General features: G+C 41.4%; 1 protein-coding gene across 3 annotated transcripts in view; it reads left to right on the top strand.

Annotated features, from left to right (window-relative positions):
* The window catches only part of RAB30 (RAB30, member RAS oncogene family), a 77390-nt gene that overhangs the window by 18362 nt on the left and 38632 nt on the right, over window positions 1–20396 (top strand). Inside the window, exon 2 of one of the 3 annotated variants that reach the window (XM_080687547.1) lies at window positions 8190–8274. The exons of the other annotated variants lie outside the window; for them this stretch is intronic. The gene's annotated coding sequence lies outside the window, so the exon portion shown is untranslated. The remainder of the gene's footprint in view (window positions 1–8189; window positions 8275–20396) is intronic. 3 annotated transcript variants of the gene reach the window in all.

A 20396-nucleotide genomic window follows, 5' to 3' on the forward strand; every position in this document is an offset into this window, starting at 1 on the left:
GCAAGAATCAACCAATGCATGCATAAATAAGTGGAACAACAAATTGATGATTTCCTCTCCCCCCGCCCCCCTCTTTAAAATCATTTAAAAAAATCATGTTAGAGAATGCTGATTGAGGCCAGCTAAGTCTATGTCGTTGATCCCCTCTCCCTCTCCAACAAAGGGTACCTTGAGCTCATTTGCCCTGGATTCTATCTTTGGAGTCCTGAGAGACCTTGTTGTCTGGGTCTCAGAAGCCTCCAACTATGAGATTTTGACAAAATCACATGGAGGTCTCAGCACTTCTAACCCATGCCTCAGGCTCCCTCCTCCTCGCTCAAGGCCTCCCTGTGGGCATAAGCTATGGTATCTTGTCAGGGAATATTTTCCCAGCTGGTTTTGGAGGCAGGCCAGGCATCTATCCCAGGCCCTTTAACCCTCTGGAAACTTCCCACATATGACTACATGAAACAGAGCAAACTAACCTTCAACATGGGTTGAAGAATTATGGCACTGGGAAAAAATCTTGTCCAGCCAGGCCATTACTCTGCCCTGGAAGTCCATAGTGAAATGGACAGAGGTTCTGGAATTAGGAGATTGGATCTCAAGTCTTGGCTCAAATCATAAACCCTGGGGCCATGAGCACTTGACCTGTCTGAGCCTGTGTTCTTAGCTGTAAATGAAGGGCTGATGACAATCTCATCTTCACACTGTTGTTCTGAGAGTCAAATAACTCAATGTAGAGTATAAAAGTGCTTTATAACAAGCCCGCAAAATATATCACAGATGTCAGTGCTTGTTGTTATAAAACAATTTTGGCTCAATGATAAACGTTTCTGGAAACTGAACAGGATGCATGCTCTGTCATCACTGGCCCCCAGTTCCTGGCAGACCTTTTCATTGCTCAAGTAGGCATTCATCACATCACTCTCCTGTTTATTTTGTAATCTTTTCATTTATAGTCTTATAAATGTTCCCAGAAGCTTTGCTAATTCTTGAATATTTATCTTTGAAAACTCTGGCCAGGGTTGTATACTTATACCCAGAGCTATTTAGCCCAGAGTAATTACTTGAATTCTTAGAGCTCTATGTCGATCCATTTCCCAATAAATCATGGGACAGCAGAGCTGGCTATGTATGATAATGAGGTTTATCTTGCTAGTTAGGATTCTGTATGTTTGAGGACTCCAGAGGGTATCTGATGGTAGGTAAACCCTGAGGGAGGGCTATTACAACTTGGTACATGCTTCTGGTAATAAAATGAGAAGGAAGAGAGAGTATCACATTGTAAATGGTTTATGATTTTATTTTTTATTATTTTAAATATATTTTTATTGATTTCAGAGAGGAAGGGCGAGGGAGAGAGGGATGGAAACGTTAATGATAAGAGAGAAGCATTGCTCGGCTGCCTCCCTCATGCCCCCTACTGGGGATTGAGCCCACAACCCAGGCATGTGCCCTGATTGGGAATAGAACAGGACCTCCTGGTTCATAGGTCGACGCTCAACCACAGAGCCACACCAGTTGGGCTCAATGGTTCATGATTTTAGAGCTAGTAACCTTGAAACTGAAAAGAGTCTTTTGTGGATTGTCATCAGTTTATTGGAATTATTACTCTGTTCTGAGAAATTTTCTAGACATTTGGGGATAGCTTACTTTAATCTTCTTGCCACTTCAAATGATTGCAGTTTATTTTTCTTGACTATGTTCCTCTAAACTCATTTAAAAAAATTATTTATTGATTTCAGAGAGGAAGGGAAAGAGAGAGAGAGAGAATCATTGATTTGTTGTTTATTTATACATTCATTGGTTGATTCTTGTATGTGCCCTGGCGAGGGATCAAACCTGCAACCTTGGCATATTGAGAGGATGCTCTCCAGTGGTCGGCAAACTGCGGCTCGCGAGCCGCGGTTTGCCGCTCTGTTGACTAATGAGTTTGCCGACCACTGCTCTAACCAGCTAAGGTCTCAGAGCTCTTTTATGTTGTAGATGAAAGACCCTAACCCAGCCTGGCGTGGGCAAAGAGGGAATTTATGGGAAGAACACTAGGATATTTCATGTAACCACGGAAGGGTGGGTGCAGCTGGAATCAGGAGACATTAGAGATATAACAACCCCCAAGTTTCGGTGCTTAACACAAAGTTTATTTCTTGTCTGTATAGCAGTTCAACATGGTGTGTCGTGGTTAGGCCACCTTCTATGTTTCAGGAAGCCAGGATCCTTCCACCTTGTGAATCCCTTGTCCTCTAGTCTAGGTGTCTCAAAGTCCTCTCCTTTTAACCTGCAGATGGAGAAGGAAATTGAAGGATCTCATGTGGGAGGTTCTCATGGGTCAAGTCTGGAAGAGGATTATATCACTTCTGTCCTCATTCCATCAATTACTACTCAGTACATGGCTCACATAATGGTAAACGAGGCTGAGAAATATGGCCTGTTTGCCCAGAAAGAAAAAGAAGCAGGTTTGGTGAGCATGTAGCTAGTTTGAGCCACACAGGGACTCGAAGTAATGTCAATATTCTGTTTCTTGCTTTAAAAAAAAAAAAAGATATATATATTTTATTGATTTTTTTTTACAGAGAGGAAGGGAAAGGGATAGAGAGTTAGAAACATCGATGAGAGAGAAACATCGATCAGCTGCCTCCTGCACAGCCCCTACTGGGGATGTACCCACAACCAAGGTACATGCCTTTGACTGGAATCGAACCTGGGACCCTTCAGTCTGCAGGCCAGTGCTCTATCCACAGAGCCAAACTGGTCAGGGCAATATTCTGTTTTTTGCTTTTGCTTCTCTCCTACACAGTAGGGAGCATGGCCAGGATTGTTCCTGAGCTCTCTCTCTCTCTTTTTTTAAAGAACCTCTGGCTTTTAAAGATATATTTACTTGCTTTTTAATTTCAATGAGAGAGAATCATTGATTGGCTGCTTCTTGCACTCCCCCTACTGGGGATCAAGCCCACAACCTGGGCTTGTGCCCTGATCTGGAATTAAACCGTGACCTCCTGGTACTTGGTTGATGCACAACCACGGAGACACACTGGCCAGTTTTTTCAGTATAGTTTTATAGTCATCTTTTTAACCCTTCTTTCCACAGGTACATCAACTGATTGTATTTCACTGAATCTATGACATCATCATTTATAATATGCATGATTATATTTTATGTATTACTGAGAAAGAAAGAGAAAACAAGGTTCCAAATAAACTATGACACAATGCCAAGATGACTTCCATTGTAAAGTGCATCCTAGTTTTCAAGCTGTCAAAACATAAGAAAAAATGTTTTTAGAATTAATGAAAGATGATATTTATTACTTCAGAACCTATACTTTCATGCCTCAGTACTACTGCTCCTTTGTTTCTTTAGTCCATCCATTAATTAAAAAATATTTATAGGCCAGGTAACAATGAATAAGACAGATACAGTTTCCACGCTCTTAATGTTTACCACCTCTCCCCCTTTTCCATCCTGATGTTATGTAGTATCTGCTGGTGCTAGGCAGTCTGTTAGGCACTGAGGGCTCAAGAAAAAATAAGATGAGGTCCTTGTCCTCAAGGGACGTACCCCCTGGGGTAGTAGAAGCTGTAGGGTGTAGGGAGACAATCATAGAAACAGATGTGTAAATAAAGGGTCACAGGTCCTGTTATTAAAGTTCTTACAGGGTACATGGGGCCGTAAAGTAGAGGGAATGGTCAATTCTGCTTTGAAGAGTAAGAATGGTTGTACTGTGTTTACCGAGAGGATTGTACACTGTTAATAAAATAAACAGTAGTCTGTTTTGAGTATTAATATGCAGTTTTGCCGAAACCGGTTTGGCTCAGTGGATAGAGCGTCGGCCTGCGGACTGAAGGGTCCCGGGTTTGAATCTGGTCAAGGGCATGTACCTTGGTTGCGGGCACATCCCCAGTGGGGGGTGTGCAGGAGGCAGCTGATCGATGTTTCTCTCTCATCGATGTTTCTAGCTCTCTATCCCTCTCCCTTCGTCTCTGTAAAATATCAATAAAATAAAAAAAATATGCAGTTTTTCCATATATACATGATAATATTAAGTAGGCCTATGTGTTTTCCAATGCCTGTTTGAATCATCTCAAACTTCCTATTAAACTTCACATTCAAAAGGCACATGTGGGTCTCTTCTTTGTGCAAGTATTAATGAATAGTCTGTAAAGCCCTTTATAGACACAAAGTAAGTAGGTAGCAGTTTTATCTTGTAGTGGAGTCAGTCTGCATTTCTGTACATTAATTACCTAGAATCTTTCCGGAGACGCTTTTTCACCCACTGATGATTTTTCAGGCCCTAGTGGCTGCTCTGGATCACATGCTCCGCAGGAGAAGAGCAGGAGCCGCCAAGAAGGGCTGATGCAGGCACTCAGGCCGTGCTGGGCCCGTGAAGCAAGGTTTACAGTGGTGGGATTTGGAGAAAATGTGGGTGAGGCTGTTTGGAACAGGGATCAGAGAACAGCCATTGCTGGGCTTTTCCTTAGAGAATCCCAGAATCCAACACTATATCCCGAGTACTGGATCCTTCTCTTTCAAGCAAAGATTATCCTTATCTTTCAGCTAAGATTGAACCCACTTTAAAAAAATACGTTTTCATTGATTTTAGAGAGAGAAGATGGGAGAGATAGAGAGAGAAAGAAACATAGATGTGAGAGAGAAACATTGACGAGTTGCTTCCTGTACCCACCACTATCAGGGACCGAACCTGCAATCTGGGCAGATGGCCCAACCAGGAACCCAACCTGTGACCTTCTGGTGCACGGGAGGATACTCAACCAACTGAGCCACATCAGCCAGGACATAAACCCATTTTGATCCATTTAAAAAGCTCATGAAAACAAGAAGACTCTGGGAAGTAAAGGGAATTTTTTGAGGTTTATACAGAGATCCACAGAGGGCTAGTGTCTGTCTGTGTCTTCTGACTCTTAGGAAAAGCTTACCTAATGAGTCAGGAAGACAATCCAATCTTTAACTATTATTCTCTCCTCTGGTTTATGAAGATCCTGAAAATAACTACTGAGCTATACAGGCTTTTATTCCTTAACCTTCCAGGTCAGTGTGTCTAGAGCATGGTGCGTGGGGTTGGAGAGTGAAATGTGTGAATCTACTTCATTATGGGTTGAGGGGGGCCTTCAGGCCTCTGGTCAGTTGAGAGGAGAGAGAGAGCTCCAAGTAGCTTCTTCTTCTTCTTCTTCTTCTTCTTCTTTTTTTTTTTTTAAATATATTTTTTATTGATTTTAGAGAGGAAGGGAGGAGAGAGAGATAGAAACATCAGTGATGAGAGAGAATCATTGATTGGCTGTCTCCTGCATGCTCCCTACTGGGGATCGAGCCTGCAACCTGGGCATATGCACTTGACCAGAATCGAACCCAGGACCCTTCAGTCCTCCGGCCAATGCTCTATCCACTGAGCCAAACCGTCTAGGGCTCCAAGTAGCTTCTTTAGAGGAAAGTAAAGAGGATGGAATCTCTACGTCCACTTTGCAATTTCTAAGGACAGTCTGACACAGTACGAGGTTGGAGTGTGCTCTACTTGTACTGGAGATACTCGATGAGGGATGGCAGAAAAGCAGCCCTAGCTCCCTGCAGGAGAATGCTTTGTAGGCACACAGAAAGGAAGAGCAAAGAGCAGGGGGAAAAAGAGAACCAGAAGCTCATCTTTTGAAGTCAGCAAAAGGTATATCCCCGGGAGTGACTTATGGGTGTACAGAGGAGGAACATTAAAAGAATAATTGTTGGCTGTTTATTTTAGAAAAGTATGGGTAGTGAGAATGGAGGCAGGGAGCTTTATTTTCTATTTTACCTTGCTCCAGCTTCCATTAGTGTTAATGGGGTCATATATTCTAGACTTTCCTTGGCCTGCTGCCCTGACATAACTGTTTGAATTCCTTGTTTTAGTATTATATAGTCTTAACAACAGAGGGAAAGAGAAACAGAATGTTGTGTGCTAAATTATTCTATGCCTTATTGTGGATGGGATTTATTCTCATGGGTCCACAGCTATTAAGATGATCTGTTCAGATGATCTGTGTTTCTGATAGCTACTTCTAGATAGGTTTATAATTTGCCCAAGGGGTTTGTTCAGGGGATGGCTACATGTATTTTTTATTTGCTAGAACAAGGTAAGTCTTAATCCTGGTTATCTGAGCTCCAGGCTGGTACAGGGACTGCTACTATCCAAAGGGCCAATTGAGCTGCGTGTTCCTCTTGTTATGGGGAGTCGATCGTGGAGGTATTTTACTAGGCGGTCATTTGATACACATTGACCCTTTTGGTGGGAGACTTCGTTCTTAGGATTACTGCTGCGGAATCCATTTATTCAATTAAACAAATATCAATTGAGCTCCAGTATTTCTTCAGACGTGGGAATACTCTGTGCAAGAAGCCGGAATTGGACTGTTCAAGGAAACCCAGCAGAATTAGAATGCTGAAATTCCCGGTTTGAAAGAAACTTAGAGATAATCTAAGGGCCTGAGAATAGGTATATTTATTTTAGGGGACCACAAACAGTTTCTGATGCATATTATGCTTTGTTTGCTTTTATAACCATTTGAAAATGTGAGCCATCTTGGCAGGGTGGCTCAGTTGATTGGAGCATTGTCCCATACACCAAAAGGTTGCAGGTTCAATTCCCTGTCAGGGCATATACTTATGTTTTGGGTTCTATCCCGGGTGGGCCATGTACGGGAGGCAACTGATTGATGTTTCTCTCTCATATCGATATCTCTCTCTCTGTCTCTCTCAAATCAATAAACATATCCTCCAGTGAGGATTTTAAAAAAGAGTGAAAACTATTCTAAACCAGGGGGAGGGGGCACATAGGCTGGATTTGATCCATGAGCCATAGTTTCATAGTTTGCCAGCCCCTGATCTAGTCAATTCTCCTCCAGTTTTTTTTTTTAATCAAAGGGGAAACTGAGAGCCAGAGGGTGAAATGATTACTCCCCTCATTGTCCACCCCCCATAGTCACACAGCTAGTTTTTGATATTGTTGGATTGGTGACCCTTAAGAAAAGATCCCCAAAGTGCCTAGTCATTTTGCAAATGGCTAGTTTTGGTACTGAGGGAAGTATGAATTTTAGTTAATTTTAAACTTATTGAGTGCCTACCACATTCTGGGCACTGTGCCTGGGATTTAGGATGCAAAGTTAGCATGACAAAGTCCCAGGCATCAGTCAGCTTAGTTATTGGTGCAGATAAGATGGCAGTGTGGAAAGTGCATATGGAGACAAGTAGTGGGTGCCGGGAGGCACAGGGAGGCATTCTGCCCTCAGAATGCGGATGCTTCTGTGGGTGAATGAATGAATGAATTCATTGCACCTCCCCCACTTGTGTTTTGGATGCGTTACCCAGCCTAAAGGAAGGGGACAGGGTCTGGCTTCCTCCCCACTTGCTTGTTTTTCTCTTGGGGACTCATACCTTGTATACATCCTAAGTATGCAGGGGTGGGTTAGGAGATTAAAAGAACAAAAGTGAAGAAAGATTCAGACCCCCACCAGAGAAAGATGGTTGATTTGGCAGTTGCTTTGACGTACCAGTTTATCTAAGCAGTGGCACTGAGACACATCTGAAATCATAATATCAGCCATGGAGCCTTTTACTATTCTAGAGTTGGAAGGACCTTAGAGATCATGTAACTGTATACCCTTTCATTTTACATATAAAGAGCTTGAGGGTTCAGAGGTGTTAAATTTCTGGGTCACACAATTAATTCACAGAATGAATCTCAGTGTTGCAAAGGACTTTAAAAGATATCTAGTATAACCACCCAGATAATAATAATAAAGACTAATAATTATAGCTAATATTTATTGAAAGTTTATTGACAGGTGTAGTAATATGTATTATCTCATTTAATTCTGCCAGTAACCCAATGTAATAGGTACAATTACCATCCTTATTTTAAAACTAAGGAAACTAAGCTTGAATAGATTAAGTAAAATTTGCCCAACAGATGTTTGCACAATGAGTGAACCAATGAGTCAGGCAATCAAGTCGTACTTTCAGCACTTTTAGCGACAAGCGAATGGGAACTCAGTGGCTGAGCTAGAGCCATGCCCAGGTCTTCTGATGACTTATCCTGTCACCAGTTGTATGTGCTAATATGCAGATGTGGGCCAGGAAAGCCTATTGTTCTGCAGCTGTCTTTACGGTGTCACTGAATAGTTTTGAGAATTAATGTGCACAGTAGAATTTTCTTTGAACATCAAAGGTTCCTTGAAGATGTGACAGCCTGGTTGGTTTCTCTGAATCTGCTGAAGTTTGTAGAGGCAACTGGAAGATTCTCTCTGCATGAGGTACCTTCTTTTTTTTGCACAACCATTTAATTTAAAGTTGTAGTTTTAAACTATCGTCTGAGGCATCCTGGGGTTTGTGGGCTAGAGAACTGAGGGATTCTGTAAGAAAGCGTGGGCATGGATTTGGCTTTGAGCCAAATAATGCCCAAAACAAATATCTTTGCTGCATTAATTCTTTTAGCTCTGACAGATGAGAACAACCAACTCATTAGATGTGTATAGTAGCTTGTGATGTGTTCTTTCCTTATAAGTTGAATGTTTTTCTCACTGAACAATGGTAATATTTGGGCTTGTTTGATTGGAAGTTTTTGAAGTCAAAGACATTTTAATACATTTGTAGAGCTTGTTCTAAAAAAAAAAAACCCACCAAAACCTCTCTACCTAGATTACTGCTTTTTATGTAAAGAACAGCATGGGCATTGTTTGCCATTCATTGTAAGCAGAGTATCTCTATATGGCATAGAAAAACTGAGGTTCTTGGATTTCAGCTCAAAAAGCTATATCCTTTGAACCTAGGCCTCTGGGTTGATTCATAATGTCAATACATAGCATTAATAATTGCTGCATATCACTTGGAGGAAAATACACATTAAATAAAGGAGGCTTTCATTAGGTTGTGGAAAAACAGATTCAGGCTCTATTGGTAAGATAAACCACCATTTATTTGTTTGAGTGCCTTTCAGGGGGAAGAGATGTAATATAAGCTAATCTTCTCATTTGTAGGCGTTTGAGAAATCGCTTAAAATAGAAACACATGAATATTTGTTTTCTAACACAAAATATTTCAGAGACCTCCCCATGTGTCTTGCCAAAGCTTTTTTCTTTTCAAGTTTCAGCCAACCACCACAAATGTTTTTTAATTATACAGGGAGAAATCCTCACTTAGTGAATCCTTGCTATTAATATCTACTTTAAAATTTTTATTTATTTATTTTTAATCCTCACATGAGGAAATTTTTTAAAATTGATTTTTAGGGAGGGAGAGGAAGGAGGAGAGAGAGACAGAGACAGAGAGAGAGAGACAGAGAGAGAGAGAGAGACAGAGAGAGAGAGAGAGAAACATTGATGTGAGAGAGAAACATTGATGTAGGACAGAAACATCGATCCATTGCCTCCTGTACAAGCCTCTTCTGGGATCGAACCCAAAATCTAGGAGTGTTCCCTGACCAGGAATGAAACCCAAAACCTTTTGGTGTACAGAACGATGCTCCAGCCAACTGATCCACCCAGCCAGGGCAATACCTACTTTTAAACATTTCTTATGTATTAATAAATCTTTCTTTTAACTCTACCAGGGCTTGCCCCTGATTTACTCCATCTCCCTCTTCAGCAGTAGTAGTTGCTTTCAGTAAAAAAGGGGTAGGAGGTGGAGGACAGCACAAAAGGAGGAGAAGGATCTGTTCATTATGTGGTGGCTGCTGTGTTACCAAACAAGCTTTCAGTGTCACCATGTTCTGGAGATAGGCACACATGTAGACTTCTAACTTTTCATTTTTAAAAATTTCAAACGAACAGATTAGTACAAAAACACTCAAAAATTCTTAAAGTTACTAATTCTTAATGTTTTGTCACATTTGCTTTATTATTATATATGCAGATTTATGTTTTTTGGGGGCAGACGTCATGATACTTGATCTCTAAATATGTCAGTATTTATCTCCTGAGTATAAGGACATGTTTTTACATCACCACAACAGCATTATCATGCCTGAGAAATTTAACATTGATTCCATAATACAGTCTATATTTAAATCTCATCTTTAATCAGTTAACATTTGCTGTATAACAAAACCACCATTTATTTGCTTTTTCAAAAAAATTTTTTTTATTGATTTCAGAGAGGAAAGCAGAGAGAGTTAGAAACATCAGTGATGAGAGAGAATCATTGATCAGCTGCCTCCTGCATGCCCCCTGCTGGGGATTGAGCCCCAAACCCAGGCATGTGCCCTGACTGGGAATTGAACCATGACCTCCTGGTTCATAAGGCGATGCTCAACCACTGAGCCACACCAGCCAGCTGAAACCACCATTTATTAATTCTTATGATTCTGTGAGTCATCTGGGTAGTTCTAATTTGCATTAGGACATGCTGATCTTGGCTGGGTCCCCTCAAAGTTGGCAGTTAACTGCTGGATCTATCAGAGGCTGGCTGGTCTAAGTTGGTCTTAGTTTGGATGGCTTGTCTCTGCTCCAAAGGGTCTTCCATCCTCTAGCAGAATAGCCTAGCTTTGGTCCCATGGCAAATAGGCAGATTCCAAGAGAGAGTGGAAGTGTGCAAAGCCTTTTGAGGCCTAGGCTTGGAGCTTGCACAGTATAACTTCTATTGCAGTCTTTTGGTCAAAGCCAGTCAGAAGCTCCTCTTGATGAGAGGAGCTGAAAGTCATATTGCTCAGGGGCCTGGATACATGGGCATGAACAATTGCAGCATTTTTGCAAACCCCCATTGTTCAAAGAATATTAATAATGTTAGTTTAATAATGTTAATGTAGTTGTTGGTTTGTTTTTAATCTAAGATCTACTCAAAGATTGCACATTAAATTTAGTTGCTATGCATCTTTAATCTCTTTTCTTATAGTCTCTTTTAATCCATAGGTTTCCCTCTTTTTTGTATTTTATGACATTAATATTTTTAAGATTAAGATTCCAGGCCTGTTTTCTTAATAATATATCACAACCTGAATTTGTCTAGTTATTTCTCCATGGTTATATGTAGGTTAAACATTTTTGGCAGGAATTCTAAATAGCTGATGTTATATACTTCCCATTGCTTCACAAGGGGAGGCATATATGTTAGTTTATTCCATTATTGGTGATGCTCACTTGGCTAAGGTGGGGTCTGCCAGGTTTCACAATCATAAAGGTGTCCCTTCTTGGAGATAGATTTGTATTAAGTCTGTGCATTAAGTGCGAATATTCTTCCAATCACATCAACATATATTGTTTAGATACCTACTGTGTATCTAATCTTGAATTTAGTACTATGGAAGATCTAAAAGAATGGTTAGGAATGATGCCAGTCTAAAGAATATATAATTTTCTTGAGGTTGAGTTACTTTTAAAAAAAAACCTAATAAAGAGTACAGGAGTGGTGATTCTAAGTTAATAAAAACTGTTTATTGAAATATAATGAACAGACAGAGAAGTGCACACATAAGCATATAGCTTGATGAAGTTCTCAAACTGAACACACCAGTGCATTAACACCCAGATGAACAAACAGAATGTAAGCACATCTCAATAAGCCTGATTTTTAACTGTATAAAACGTAGGTCTAAAGATGGTTGTTCTTTTTGATAGCAATTTATGAGTGGCCCAAGAAAATCAATATCCTTTTAAGCTCAAATGGTATTATCTAACAATCACTCTCTGTATTCATCAAGCTTGAATCAGAGTAACTTTCACTATGCCCAAACATTAGTCTCTCCTTCTTCATTCTTGTCACAGTGCAGAAAGTGACCTCTCTTTTCCCAAGGGTAGCCTTTCACTGTGTAGTCTGTCCTGCCCTTCACTTCCTTAGGTCTGGTCCTCCTTGTTCTTTCTTGTATCTTCTTTATCTGTCTTCTGTCTTAAGCTTCTCTTCTTTAGGCTCCTGTTCCTCACCTTCTACACTTACCAGCAATCCTTCTGCTTTACCCTCTCCTTTTAAAAAAGTATATTTTTATTGATTTCAGAGAGGAAGGGACAGGGAGAGAGATAGAAACATCAATGATGATAGAGAATCATTAATCGGCTGCCTCCTGCACACCCCCTACTGGGGATCGAGCCTGCAACCCAGGCATGTGTCCTTGACCAGAATCGAACCGGGACCCTTCGGTCTGCAGGCCAATGCTCTATCCACTGAGCCAAACTGGCTAGCACTTCCCTCTTTTTTTTTTTTTATCACCAAACTTTTAAAAAGACCATATTCCCTTCCTCTTTAGCCCATTCATCCAAATGCCCTTGAAACTTGGTATCCTTTCCCACAATTCTAAGGAAGTCCATCAGTAACTCCTGGTTATTAAGTCAGGCTTTGTTTTCTTAGATTCTCCCTCCTTTGGATGGCTTCTCATCTTTTCTCTGAGACCACTTCTTCTAGGCTTCCATTTATTGTGTGCTCTGTCTTCTGCCAATTCTTCTAACAGTTTGACTTCCCAAAGAAAGAGCAACAGTTATTCCTGCTTCTTTTGGTCTGTATGAGAATGACATTTCTTAGGTCCTTATTTTTTTTTAAAAAAATATATCTTTATTGATTTCAGAGAGGAAGGGGGAGAGAGAGAGAGAGAGAGAGAGAGAGAGAGAGAGGTAAATAGAGAGTGAGAGAGAGAGAAACATCAATGATGAGAGAGAATCATTGATCTGCTACCTCCTCCTGCACACCCGCCACTGGGGATCGAGCCCGAAACCCAGGCATTTGCCCTGACCTGGAATCGAATCATGACCTCCTGGTTCATAGGTCAATGCTCAACCTCTGAGCCACGCTGGCCAGGCATCCCTTTATGGACTGTGGGTCATTATGTTGGCAATTTATCTCCAGTTTGACGATTGTGGTTTTATGGCAAACTCTCAATTAAATTGATGTAAAATCTCTGCGTGGTAGGAACTCTACAGGTTTGTTGGGATGATTTATTCATCCATTTATTCATTTATATGTTCAATAAATATTTACTAAATGTCTAATCAGCGAATTGAATGGATTGTTAAATTTAATAGTAGGTTACATCTTTTTTTCAAGTTATGTAAATATGGTTTTCTTTGTCTTTCAACTTTTGTTGATTTTTATTTGTCTTTTTTTCTAATTTGAGCAATAAATGGCTATATGATTCTTGGATAAGTTACCTCTAGAAATACGTTTCCTAATTTTTTTTTTTAAATATATTTTATTGATATTTTACAGAGAGGAAGGGAGAGGGACAGAGAGCTAGAAACATCGATGAGAGAGAAACATCGATCAGCTGCCTCCTGCACACCCCCCACTGGGGATGTGCCCGCAACCACAGTACATGCCCCCGACCGGAATCGAACCTGGGACCCTTGAGTCCGCAGGCCGACGCTCTATCCACTGAGCCAAACCGGTTTCGGCCGTTTCCTAATTTTTAATGTAGGGATAGTAATAGTGCTTACCTTCTGGATGTTTTTTTTTTAAGGATTAGGTGACAAAATGCCCCTAGATCATATAGTACATGCAAGCATATAGTAATGGCTCAGTAAATGTCATTTATCATTATTCTTATTATAATGTTTCAGACATTAGACTTTGGTCCTCACAGCAATTATCCTGGATTAGGCATTATTTTTCCCATTTTTTAAAGAAAGAAACTAAAACTCTAAGGATTTAAATAACTTGCCAGATATCACAGAGCTGGTCTGGGCTGTCAAGGATTTACCAAGGAAGTTGTGGCAACTCCAGTTCTGAAAGTCAGATTAATAAAGATTTTATCTTAAAAACACAGAATTCTAGGGTTTAGAAGGATTTTAGGCTTAGGAGGATTTGTCCGCCCAATTATTGAATTCTTTAACCATGTAGCCAAGGGGTCACCTGGTTTATTCTTGAACACTTCCAATGACAGGAAAGTCGTCAGCACCCGGGGAAGCTTATTCCACTTCCCCAGCTCTGACCAGGAGACAGCCCTTCCTTACACCAGCCCAACTCCTCTCCTGTGTCTGCCCTCATTCCTAACTCTGCCCCCTCTCTGCACTTCCTCTGCCACCAGAACTCCCTCTTTAAGGCACAAATCAGATTGTCACTCCCCTAATTAAAACACTTTTTTGATTTTCCATTGCCCTTATGACAAAATCCAAACTCTTTTCTGTGGTCAAGTAGGCCTGCCTCATCTCAAACATTCTTTTTCCTTGTTGCTCACTCAGCCTTGGTCCTGGTGGCCTGGTGGCCAATGACACGCCCATTGTCTTCCTGCAGATGGCCCTTGCCCTGGTCCTTCTGCCTGTGTGCTTTTTTTCTGAGCTTTGCAAATGGCTGGCTCATTCTCATCTTTCAGATCTCAGCTCAAAGGCCACTTCCTCAGAGAGGCCTGTCCTGATCACTTATCTGAGCCCCTAACCTCATCTCCTGTACCCATTCTTCAGATCACCTTGCCTTCTTTCCTCATGAGAATGTAAGTTCTTGGTGATTGGACCTAGGATACAATGTTGGCAGTTGTATCCTCTACAGTAGCATAGTAGCTGTCCCTAGAAGGTGCTCCATAAATGTCTGAGGAATAATGAATGGCCTCATGATTGACTGAATGTAAGGTTGTGGAGTCATTAAAAATGGAGTTGAGCCCTAACCAGTTTGGCTCAGTGGATAGAGCGTCGGCCTGCGGACTGAAGGGTCCCAGGTTCGATTCCGGTCAAGGGCATGTACCTTGGTTGCGGGTACATCCCCAGTAGGGGGTGTGCAGGAGGCAGCTGATTGATGTTTCTCTGTCATCAATGTTTCTAACTTTCTATCCTCTCCCTTCCTCTCTGTAAAAACTCAATAAAAAATATTTTTAAAAAAATGGAGTTGGGTGTCATCCCAATACACCAAGTTTGTGGGTCTGATCACCAGTCAGGGCACATCCAAAAGGCAACCAGTGAATGTATCAATAAGTGGAGTAACAAATTGGACTCTCTCTCTCTCTCTCTCTCTCTCTCTCTCTCCCTCTCCCCCTCTCAAATAAATAAATAAATAAATAAATAAATAAAAATATATTTTTTAATGGCATATTTTAACTTTGCCACTTTTGGTGTGACTTTGGGCAAATTATGTTAACCTCTGGACTTTTGTTGCTGCACCTGTATACTAGCAATCTTATCTACCTCACAGAATGTTATGAAGATTAATTAAGATATCAGCTGTGAATGTACCTGTCACATTTCCTGGCACACATTAGATGTCCAGTCCACCTCAAAGCCTGGGGCTTTATTCTGAGCACGTGTACAAGAGTTCTGTGAAGTTTCAACCTGATTAATGGAACTGTTTATATACTGTTTCTATGTGTGTGACTCACAGTCAGGTGAAAGATGCCTGTGACTCCTCTGACGTAATGCTTGCCTGGCTGGGAAGACAGTTCTAACCCTGGATATAAGTTGTGCAGAGTGATGCTCAGTCTGATAACCCAGGGTTGCCAAGCCCAGAGCCTTCACTGGGCCACTGAATACAGCCCCCAAAACTAAATGCTCACATGTGACCTTGTTGTGGCCAATCTCTTGTCAAGATGGATTGGGATGCTCTGTCTAGACAGTTGTCTCCCTTGGGAAATCATAGTTGCCTAAGAGGAGGCACATGGTCTCCTGTTAAGAATACAAATAGCCTGTGAGCTGTTTTTCAGGGGGTGGAGGAGTGGAGGTTGCTGTGAGGTGTGTGGGTCTGTGGAACAAAGCCTGCAGAAGGGAGCTGTCGGCTTCTGTACTCACAAGCATCTCACGACCATGGTGGTAGCCTTCTCCTTCACACATGCAGTGCCAGCAGAGCCCACAGGTCATGGGAAGGGGGAACTGTCACTGTCAGCCTATCCCGAGCCAGTGCGTCTGTGCCGTCACTGAGGAACGCTCGGAGGAATTACAGGGTAACCCTGGCACATGGATTACCTGCTGGGAAGGGGGCAGAAGTTTCCATGCAACTTGCTGGCGTGGCATGATGGCCTCGGTGGTTCCCCTCTGTAGGCTTTTAGGGTGAGTGTTTTAACATGGGGGCTCTAAAATGAGATAGACCTGGGATCAAATCCTGTCAAAGTCATGACCTTGGCCAAATTATTTAACATTCAGCCTTAGTTTCCTCACTGAAAATGAAGACACTAATAATTCCTAGCTTATTTGGTTGCTGTGAGGATTAGATGATACAGTGCAGGGGTCCTCAAACTTTTTAAACAGGGGCCAGTTCACTGTCCCTCAGACCGTTGGAGGGCCCGACTATAGTTTTAAAAAAAACAACTATGAACAAATTCCTAGGTGCACTGCGGGCCCGGGACAAGTAGGCTGCTAAGCAGGACAGGCAACGGCACCCGGCGGGCCAGATAAATGTCCTCGGCGGGCCGCATGTGGCCCGAGGGCCGTAGTTTGAGGATGCCTGATAGTTCATGCAAAAATCTTAGCTTAGTTACAGGCCCATAGCCCATGTTCAGTAAATGATGATTCTTTTTATCTGGTAGGACAGGTCAGGATTCTGCGTTTATTTCTGACGAGCCTCATCCACACTGAACTTTGAGTCTTGGTTCACCCCTGCCAGCTGTGTGCCTGGGACAAGTTATCTAACCTCTGAGTCAGTGTTCTTATCCGTTACATGCAGTTTATAATTCCCACCACAAAGTGAAGGTAAAATGAGATAAGAGCACCTGACACATAGTAAGTGCTCAAAATATTCTTTTCCTTCACCTTTGGTTCTTGAGTATCTGAAATACTGTCCCTTTAAGCTTGTTAAGATTCTTCATTAGCCTTGTATGCAGCTGTATTCAGACAGCTTTGGCAGAAAGAGATGCTTTTTAATTTTTTTTTATAAATGACTGTTTCATAATCTGTTGGCTCATCTGCTGCTGCCACACCCTGTGCCTCTCAGGGACTCTGGGCCCTATTGCATTTAGCATGTGCCTTGCCTCTCACCTAAATGACCCTGGAAGGTGGTTGCTGTGGGAGGTTGCTGAATGCTAAGTGGATTTTTCTCCCTGCTTTTTGGGGCCATGCTGGCTCAGGGATTCTTAGCTGCAGGAGGAGGGGCTGGCAGGCCTGGAGTTTTCTGGTTTTCATTAAAATTCTCTGGCTGTCTTTCGGGATTGCTCCACTGGCTATGACTGTGCATTGGAGCTGGTTGTGCTGTTTTCTCAGCCTCACACACCCATCAAATCACAGTGGCCCTGAAGATGAGAGAAAGTTGAAGATGGGGAACAGGCTGATTAAAGGGTCTTGCTCAGCAGCCTTTGTGTAAGGGACCCCCATCTACAACAGCAGAGGTTGAATTTGGCAAAGTCTTAAATACAGATGGGGAGGCAGACGTAACTGAGCCGGGAACACTTTTACAACTTACTGTTGGTGACAGACTTGCTCTTGAGGCAGACAGGAGTTTCCTGGCAGCTGTCAGAGGGTCCTTGAATGTTAGTTACATTCATGAATGACATCAGTCTGGTCTAATCATTTTTCTGAGGTGCTGATACCCTCATATGCCCAAGGAGATGGAAATAGGGTAGCAGTTCTCTGAGTTTGACAGTGAATTGAGTAAAGAGGATTTGGTGTTTAAATGTTAATTTCTTTTTTTTTTTTTTTTGTCTAAAGTTTTACATATGTTTCCTTCTCTCCCCCCCCCCCCATTGACCCCACCCCTCAGCCATTCCCACCCCAGGCAAGCCCCCACTGCCCCAGTGTCTGTGTCCATTGGTTATGCTAAAATGCATGCATATAAGTCCTTTGGTTGCTTTCTAACCCCCCTCCCCACCACCATCCCTGCCATTTGTCTCTGGATCTATTTTTGTTCATCAAATTATGTTAATCATTATATGCCACATATGAATGAGATTATGTGATATTTACTTCTCCCACTGGCTTATTTCGCTTAGCATAATGCTCTCCAGTTCTATCCATGCTGTTGCAAATGGTAAAAGTTCCTTCTTTTTTATAGCAGCGTAGTATTTCATTGTGTAGATGTACCACAGTTTTTTAATTCACTCATCTGCTGATGGGCACTTAGGATGTCTCCAAATCTTCTGGTAGGATATGATCACAGAGAGAGGACTTCTCTGTCTTTTCTACTCCTAGTCTCTCTATGGCCTGTCTCTAGCTCTCTGTGGGATGAAGTGAATGCCATCAGCTAACCAGACAGACAGCAGGGAGGGGACAAGCAAGATACTTCATCAGCACATTGTCAAAGCAAATAGGAAAGAATCTGGACCAAGTTTATCATAATTTGTCAGGTGCAAAAGAGAGTATATAGTACCACCTATGGAATATTCTTACGTAAAAGTTGACCCTTCCATCTGATCAAACCTCTAGAGCTGACTTTAATTTATTGGGAATACAGGGGAAAGGATAACAAGTTAAATTACACTCTAAGGAACCAAACACATAAATTTAGTGTTGAACAACTGACTTGGTCTCTGCATGAAGTCAATGGCATGAAAAAAATAATGTGGTTTAGGAATGATAACCAAATGTTTTATATATATTTATAGTAGGGGACTTTAATATCCCACTGACATCACTGGATAAATCTTCTACACAAAAAAATCAACAAGGAAACAGCAATCCTAAATGAGATTTTAGAATAGATGGAACTAATTGACATCTTCAGAACATTCCACCCCAAAGCTACAGAATATACATTCTTCTCAAGTGCACATGGGACATTTTCAAATGTAATATATAAGTCTTGTTTTTATTTGGATAGTCTCTGTGTTAGTTTGTTAGATATCATAACAAAATATCACAGATTGGGTAGCTTAAACAAGAGAAGTTTATTTTCTTATAGTTCTGGAGGCTGGAAACCCAAGATCAAGGCACTGTCAAGGTTGGTTTTCTCTGAGGCCTCTGCCCTTGGCTTTCAAATGACTGCCCTCTTCCTACCTCTGTACATGGTTATCCCTCTGTGCACATGCAGACCTGGTGTGTGTGTGCGTCCTAATCTCCTCTTACAAGGACACCAGGGGGGTTGCATTAGCCCTCACTTTAACTTAATTATGTCTTTAAAGGCCCTATCTTCAATTACAGTCCCATTCTGAGGTACTGGGGGTTAGAGCTTCAACATAAAAATGTGTGTGTGTGTGTGTGTGTGTGTGTGTGTGTGTGTGTGTGTGTGTGTGTGTGTGTGTAGGGCACAATTTAGCCCATAACACTCTACCTGTAAAAAGGTGTTTTTGAGATGTTGGGGAAATTTTATTATGGACTAATATCAAGGGATTATTGTTAATTTTCTAGGTATGATAGTAGTGTTGTGATGTTAGAAAATGGGTAATGTAGAGATGGGTTCAGAAGTACATAGGGTTGAAATGATATGATTGGAATTTGTTTTAAAATATTTAAAGAAAGAGAGAATAAAGGATAGATCAAGTAAACAGGCCAAAATGTTCATCATTGTTGAATCTGGGTGATGGGTATTGAGGTTCTACTTTTGAGTATGTTTGAAAATTTTATAATCACACATTTTAAATATTTAGAATAAAGAGGGTTTAATGGCAGAGGCGTTGGTGGTGATGACCATCCTCAGTGTGTCTCTCCCTGGAGTTATACTTCTCTGGGCTGGCTAGCTTCTTCATGTGGTAGTTATCTGGGGGTCCTCAGTTCCTTGTCTCTACTAGATCCTCTGACTCTTGTTTACCACCTGGTGAAGGACATCCTCCAGCTTGCAGAATCTCCTCTTCGCAGTTTCTGCAATTTCAGTCATTTCACATTGTGTTCGATGTGCTGGGCCCTTTCAATCTGGCAACCTGCACCCCTCACTTCTTCACAGTTTTGTCAAGTTATATTGATTCATCATGATTTTCCTTTCTTTTTTCTATTCTCTCTTGGGAATTTCTCTTATTCTGATAGGAGACACCCTGTACTGGTCTTCTGGAACAAGCATGTCAAACTCAAAGGCTAACACGGGCCAAATAAATGAGGCATGTGGTCCACGGGCTGTGAGTTTGACATGCTTGCTCTAGAACAGTGGTCGGCAAACTCATTAGTCAACAGAGCCAAATACCAACAGTACGATTGAAATTTCTTTTGAGAGCCAAATTTTTTAAACTTAAACTTCTTCTAACGCCACTTCTTCAAAATTGACTCGCCCAGGCCGTGGTATTTTGTGGAAGAGCCACACTCAAGGGGCCAAAGAGCCGCATGTGGCTTGCGAGCTGCAGTTTGCCGACCATGGCTCTAGAATATTAACTTCTCTCTCCTGTTTTCAACTTCTCTCTCCTGTTTTCCTTATCTTTGTCTTTTGACTACACTAGCAGATTTCCTCAACTTTATCTTTTAATCCTTTTATTGAGGGTTTCTTAAAATTTTTGCTATTAAGTTGTCAATTTCTAAGAGCTCTTTTTTTGTTTTGTTCTCTAAGTGTTTCCTTTTTATAGTATCCTATTTTCACTTCATGGAGGCAGTTTTATTTCCCTTTTGTGAGAATATTAATGGCACTCTTCCCCTCCCACATAGTATCTGTTTCCTGCAAGTTGCTCTTTTTGTGTTTACTGTGGTCTGTG

This window comes from Plecotus auritus (assembly GCF_963455305.1).
Source record: "Plecotus auritus genome assembly, chromosome: 9".
NCBI classification, from domain to species: Eukaryota; Metazoa; Chordata; class Mammalia; order Chiroptera; family Vespertilionidae; genus Plecotus; species Plecotus auritus.